The following is a 7,764-nucleotide window of genomic DNA, read 5'->3' as shown; positions in this document are numbered from 1 at the left end:
ACTGGGGAGATGACAATTCCTGCTGGAATGATCTGGACTTCTCCTTTCCTTAAGGTCTGTGGAACCTATTTTTCTGGAGGGAAAAGCCAGATTCTAGGAAAGAACAGAATGCAGGCATTTTCACTTTACTAGATAGATCCCAGTCTTCTAGGCATACTATGTGTGTGGACTCCATGGCAAAATTGCCAGGGGTTATGGAAAAAAATAACTGGTAAGGTCAGTTTAATTTTAACATGGTGTAGCAGGGAGGCCGATCTTTTGTATTTCCATTGCCCACTCTTTCCTACAAAGTTTCGAATTTACTAAGAGTTACACACCAAATAAGCATAACACAATTAAACAAAATAAATCTTTTGATTTACACACATGCACACACCATGACTGGCATCAGGCATACCTCACCCCTCAAAGCAACAGCTTTGCTTTCCCAACAATTAAAGAGCTCTGTGCAGCAGGTTTACCCCATGCAATGCATCATTTGCGTCCTTGACGCCTGCTTCCACACACAGATATGGTCGAACCAGGCAGGATGAACTCCTCCACAACTTCAATCTTTCCTCCAGTTATCATGATGCTACATATTGTTCTAGTTGTGGGGAGTTTTGTTTACTTTACATTGAGGGGTAATCCATACTGATGGTTGCCACTCTTGATCTTCATTGACAAGTGCTTCAAATCTTCCTCACTTTCAGTCAGCGAGATTGTGTCCTCTGCACATAGCAGGTTGTTAATAAGCCTTCCTCCAACCATGATGTTGTATCCTTCTTCATATAAACCAACATCTCTGATTATTTGTTCGACACACAGATTAAGTATGATGAGAGCCTCCAACCCTGATGCCACCTGACCTGATTTGAACCATGCAGTATTCCCATCTCCCACCTCCCTCTTGAGTCAGGTACTAGTACCATGTGAATGCAGGAAGTGCTCTGGAGTTCCCGCTCTTAAAGCCATCTTTGAGTGTATGATCCACACAGTTGAATGCCTCAGCATAGTCAATAAACACAAATAAGCATCTCTACGATGTTCTCTACTTTCAGCTAAGAGTCAGCTGACATCGGAATGAAATCCTTTGTTACACAACCTTTTCTGAATCTGCCCTGCACCTCTGGCAATTCCCTGTCAATGTCCTGCTGCAGCCGTTGTTGGTGATCTTAAGCAAAATTTAAGTGGCGTGTGATATCAGTGATATAGGTAGTTTAAGTATTCTGTTGGGTGACTTTTTTTTTTGGAATTACCCTAACCAGTTGACCAAGTAACTGTCTTCCAAATTCCTTGGCACACCGAGTGAGTGCTTTCAGTGCTTCATCAGGTCATGGCAGCATTTCATTTGATACTGTACACATTCCTGAAGCCTTGTTTTTGGCTAAGGCTTTCAGTGCAGCTTGTACTTCCTCCTTCAGGACCATTGCTCTTGCTCATATGCTACCTTTTGAAATGGTTGAAGGCCAACTAGTTCTTTCAGGTATGGTGGCTGCATTCTTTCCATCTTCTTTTCATGTTTCCTACGTCCCTCCATACTTGGCCTTGAGGATTGAATTTGTTCTTGAGTTTTTCAGGGGAAGGTTTGCTGACCATGTTCTTCCTTTTAGGTTTTCTAGCTCTAAGTATTTGCACATTTCATTATGACATCTTTGGTATCTTCTTGAGCTATCCTAAGACATTTTCTGTTCAGTTCTTTTATTTAATCATTTCTTCCATTTGCTTTAGCTACTCTACAATTAAGAGCAAGCTTCAGAGTCTCTTCTGATGTCCTCTTTGACCTTCTCAGGTCTTTTTAATGACCCTTTGCTGTCGTCATGAATGACGGTTTGGTGTCCCCACTTCTGCCATCAGTGCTCCCTGCTGCCCACCTGTTTTTGCGATGGTTTCAAAACTGAAGTGCGATAGACTCAGGATCACATTTTGGGCTTTGTGGACTTGTTTTTATTTTCTTCAGCTTCAACCTAAACTTACAGATAAGCAATTGCTGATCTGTTCCACTGTCAGCCCTCGCCTCGTTGTAGCTTCTGACCTTGATCTCCATCGTCTCTTCCCACAGGTGTAGTCAATTTGAGTTTTGTTTATTCCATCTTGAAAAGTCTACATGTATAGTTGTTTGTGTTTTCAAAAAGAGGTATTGCTATGAGGATGTCATTGGTCTTGTAAAACTTTATCACGTGATCTCCAGCTTTGTTTCTGTCATTAAGACCATATTTTTCTATGACTGTACCTTTCTTTTTGTGGCCAACATCTGCATACTAACTGCCAATAATTATCAATGCTTCTTGATTCCATATTTCATCGATTTCAGAATGTAGATATTGGTATAATTTTTCAACTTATGTATCACAAGCTTTTGTGATTGGTGCATACATTTGAACAAGAGTTGTATTGACAGAATTTCCTTGTATGGGGGTAGATATTATCCCTACCACAGCATTGTACTTCAAGATAAATCTTGAAATGTCCATCGGTTGATTAATGTGACATAATTCCTCTGGAATCTGTCATTTCCAGCAGAGTTAACCATATGATCTTCTGATTCAAAATTGCCCAAACCAATCCATTTTAGCTTATTAATACAGAAATGTCCACCTTTATGTGTTGCATTTCATTTTTTATAGCACCTACTTTGCTTAGACTCATGCTTTTTACCTTCCAATCTCATATTAGGAATAGATTTTTGCAGCTATTTCTTTTCATTTTGGGTTAAACCTCATCAGTAAATGCAGGTCCTGAAGGCTTTAGGCTTTATTCCATGCAGGTCATTAGGGTTGACTCTACTTTGAGAAGTGCCTTCCAAGCTAAGGGGCTCATCTCCTGGCACTAGCTCTGACAATGTTCTGCTATCATTCATGGTTTTCAGTACCTGACAACGTTTCAATATTACCCATAAGATCTTCAGTGGTTAATTCCTCAGAAGTGGATAGCCGATTGCTTTTTTGGAATCTATTCTTAGTATGCCAACTGTAGAAAACTGTTCACTCTGGATGCTTCTGCTGGTGTTTGGAACACCAGTGACATAGCTTCCTGGGTTAGTGGTTTAAATTCACCAGCTTCTTTCTAGGAGAGAGATCAGATTGTCCACTCCCATCAAGATTTAAAGGAACCAAAGGAGCCTTTCTGCCCTGCCCTATCGTGTCACTAGGAGTTTGAATCAACTCGATGTCAGTGAGAAGTGAGGAGTGGTGAAAGGCTCAGCCATTCTACAATCTGATGACACAACCTTGTTTGCTTAAATTGAAGAAGACTCGATGCCCTTACTCCTGATGATCAGCGACTATTTTCTCCAATATGGATTACACCCCAATATAAAGATGACAAAAATTCTCAGGATGTAATTCTCAGAGAAAATACTGAGGTGGCCAAAGATTTCATTTTACCTGCATCAACAATCCACACATGGAAGTCTCAGTGAAGAAATCAAAGGAACGATCGCATTGGACATATCTGCTGTACCAAGAGGCTCTTTGGAGGACTAATATGTTCCTGATTTGCCCCTGATATTTTTAATCACTTCATATGCATGTGAAAACTAACCATTAAATATCAAAAAACAGAGAAGAATCAATGCATTTGATTTATAGCTTAGGGAAAGAATATTAAATACATCATTGACTTCTCTAGGAAGAAGTATAGTCAAAAGACTCCTTAGAAGTAAGGATGGCAAAACTTTGTCACACATGCTTCAGATACACTATCACAGTGCATCTGGAGAAGGACATTATCCTTGATAGAGTGTCGATCAGGTCTGTTACGACTCTTACGGACCCTATGCACAATCGAGTGAAACACTGCCAAGTCCTGCACCATCTTCACAATATTTTCTTGCTAGATTCCATTGTTTCAACCACCACATCAATCCATTTCATTGAGGACTTTTCACTCTTTGGTTGCCCCTCTTTTTTTTTTTTGTGTGTGTGTGTGTGTGTGTGTCAAAAATGATGTCTTTCTCCAGGGACTGGTTTCTCCTGACATGTCCAAAGTATGTAAATCAACGTCTTGCCATCCTTTCCTCTAAGGAGCACACTGGTCCTACTTCCCAAGATAGATCTGTTTGTCATTCTAGAACTCCATGGTGCTTTTAACATTCTTCGTACTACAATACCACTGAAGTAGTTAGTTTAGTATTCCAACCTGGCTGATAAACACATGTGGGGTTAATTCAAGGGCGGAGGGATAAATGACTCGGTGAACCTCGCCTTTCTAGTTCGCAGGTCTCTTGTTTTGTGATGATAGGGCCAGGTTGCAGCTGCCTTAACTAGTTCCCTGCTTCAGTTGGCAAGACATCCCCAAGGAAAAGCCATGGACCTATCCTGATGCAGCCCTGGGTGCTGGAACAGCCATGTGGAGACCCCTGCCAGCACTGAGATGCTTACACGATCACTGATTTGATTTTCCTGCTGCTGTCAGCATCATAGTGTGTGTTTTGTGAGATAGAGGAGGACTTTGTGGATTGGTTTCAGACATATGGGTTAATGTTGGACTTATGGGCTTGGGCAGCACTGGGTTGGGATGTTTTCTTGAAGTGCACTTAACCTTTATATAAAACTCTTTCTTACACGAGTTTCTGTGGATTTGTTTCTCTAAAGCACCCAGACTAATAAAACCACAATTCAAATACATCAATTCTTCTACTGTCTTCCTTATTCAATGCCCAAATTTCATATGCATGTGAGGCGATCGGAAATACCATGACTTGGGCCAGGCACACCTTAGTCCTCAAAGTAACATCCTTACTTTTCAATACTCTAAAGAGGTCTTGTGCAACAGATTCACCTGATGCAACTCGTCTTTTATCTTTTGAGTGCTGTTCCATGAGCGTTGATTGTGGATCCACGCAAGACACAATTCTTGACAACTTCTCCATTTATTATATTACCTATCGGTCCAGTTGGGAGGATTTTGGTCTTCTTTACATTGAATTGTAATCCATACCTATGGCTGAAATCCTTGATCTTTATCAGTATCAGTGTGTGCTTCAAGTCTTCCTCTCTCTCAACAAGCAAGATGGCTTCATTTGCATATGTATGACACGTTGGTATTAAACCTTCCTCCAATCCTGATGCTACATTTTTCTTCATATATTACAGCTGCTCTGATGATTTGCTCAGCATAAAGTTCAAATAAGCATGATGAGAGGATAGAACCATGTCACATACCTTTCCTGATTTGAAACCATGCAATATTCCCTGGTTCTGTTTGCATCAACAACTGCCTCTTGATCTATGTACACATTACTTGTTAATTCTAGTATAGCTTTGTGGGCTCTATATAGATACTCCAATCAATAGCATATAAATTCCATGTGATTTCTTTGTGTCTTATTTTAGCATCTAACATTACCAACACAATTTGGATAAAAGTAGAGAAAGTGGATATCCTTGATTTTTTCTCTTAACAGGAAAGTATTTTGTTTTTCACCAAAAATGTTGAGGTTAGCTGTAAAATTTTCATAAATATATTTTATTAGTTTGAGGAAGTTTCTGTTTATATTTAGCTTGTTGTGAGGATTTTCTTGGTTTTGTTTTTAATCACTAATGGGTGTTCAGTTGTGCCACATGATTCTACTGCAAACGTTTAGGTGATCATATGATTTTCCCTTTTATTTTATTTTTATTTTTTAATCATTTTATTGGGGGCTCATACAACTCTTATCACAATCCATACTTACATCAATTGTGAAAAGCACATTTGTACATTCATTGCCCTCATCATTCTCAAAACATTTGCTCTCCACTTAAGCCCCTGGCATCAGGTCCTCATTTTTTCCCCTCCCTCCCCACTCCCCCCTCCCTCATGAGCCCCTGATAATTTATAAATTATTATTTTGTCACATTTTGCCCTGTCCGATGTCTCCCCTCACCCACTTTTCTGCTGTCCGTCCCCCAGGAGGAGGTCACATATAGATCCTAGTAATTGGTTCCCTCTTTCCAACCCACTCTCCCTCTGCCCTCCCAGTATCACCACTCACACCACTAGTCCTGAAGGGATCATCCACCCTGGATCCCCTGTGTTTCCAGTTCCTGTCTGTACCAGTGTACAACCTCTGGTCTAGCCAGACTTGCAAGGTCGAATTTGGATCATGATAGTGTGGGGGGTGGGGGAGGAAAGCATTTAGGAACTAGAGGAAAGTTGTATTTTTCATCATTGCTACATCGCACCCTGTCTGGCTCGTCTCCTCCCCAAGACTCCTCTGCAAGGGGATCTCCAGTGGCCTACAAATGGGCTTTGGGTCTCCACTCCACACTCCCCCCATCATTCACTATGGTAAGATTTTTTGTTCTGATGATGCCTGATACCTCATCCCTTCGACACCTCGTGATTGCACAAGCTGGTGTGCTTCCATGTGGGCTTTGTTGCTTCTGAGCTATATGGCTGTTTGTTTACCCTCAAGCCTTTAAGACCCCAGATGCTATACCTTTTGATAGCCAGGCACCATCAACTTTCTTCGCCACATTTGCTTATGCACTTATTTGTCTTCAGCGATCGTATCATGGAGGTGAGCACACAATGATATGATTTTTTGTTCTTTGATGCCAGAAGCAACAAAGCCCACATGGAAGAACACATCAGCCTGTGTGATCACGAGGTGCCTAAGGGATACTTCCCTTTTTAATCTGTTAATATAATTACTACAGTGATCCAAAAACTTCATTGTATGAACTGTACCAACATTTATTTTACTTTTACTCTAGTGATGGACATTAAAATACTTTTCAGAGGTTTTTGGTTACTCCAATGCCTGGTGGTGTTGTAAGTTAGGTGTTTTGCTGCTAACTACATGGTTGGTTCAAACCCACCAGCTGCTCCTCAAGAGAAAGATGAACCTGTCTGTTGCCATAACCAATTCCAGTCTCAGAAACCTACCGTAGATACTTGAGTATAAGCTGACCCGAATAGCAGCTGAGGCACCTAATTTTACCACCAAAACTGCATTAAAAATGTGCTGAAAACCTCGGCCTATACATGAGTACATACGGTATATAGGATTGCATACTATACTGTAAAATAAGTTTTCCTTAATAGTATATATAGAAATTAAATCCTTGGGTCCAGATTTCTGTACAAATAATATGATAGGTGTCAGCAAAAATTCTGCAAAAAAGTGTTTCAATAAACATAGTACCTAAAATTACAGAAAGTATTTTTTACTTTCATAATACTGAGTAATAGAAAGTACATATTTTCCATATTTTTTAGTTTACATTTGCTTAATTTGACATTTATAAATGAAGTAAGGAAGGATGCTAGTACAAAGCATTGATTTGCTATTTCACCCCCAAAGGCTGGGCATCCGTATTGTATATACATGAAAAATAACAATTACCACTTGAAATATTTACCCCGGATCAGACACTGCCCTACTTACTTTTCTTCATGTCCTGATCCCTTCTATGAAGTAGGTAATGCTATCGTTTTCTCTTTACAGATAAGTAACAGCATACATCAAGAAATTAAGATATTTGCCTAATTGTCCATTTACAAAAAGAGATGGTCTATATTGCTCACATTTTGAAACCATCAACCATGCTAAGATGCCTACAGGAACTAATGGACTACTGACTGCGTTCCAATGGATTCTGACACGCAGTGACCTGTCGGACAGAGGAGAACGGTTCCCTGGGTTTCTCGGCTGTAAATCTTTCCCAGAGCAGACAGCTGCCCCTTTCTCTGCAAGATCTCCTGGTAGTTTCAAACCACTGACCTTTCTGTAGCGTCCCTCGTATAGCTGTGTGACAACTGCTCCTAATGATTTAGGACTCCCATTCCAACTAGTGG

The sequence above is a fragment of the Echinops telfairi genome, unplaced genomic scaffold (genome assembly GCF_000313985.2).
Source record: "Echinops telfairi isolate 266 unplaced genomic scaffold, ASM31398v2 ScPeMD7_60;HRSCAF=208, whole genome shotgun sequence".
Lineage (NCBI taxonomy): Eukaryota > Metazoa > Chordata > Mammalia > Afrosoricida > Tenrecidae > Echinops > Echinops telfairi.
This window is presented reverse-complemented; position numbering follows the sequence as displayed.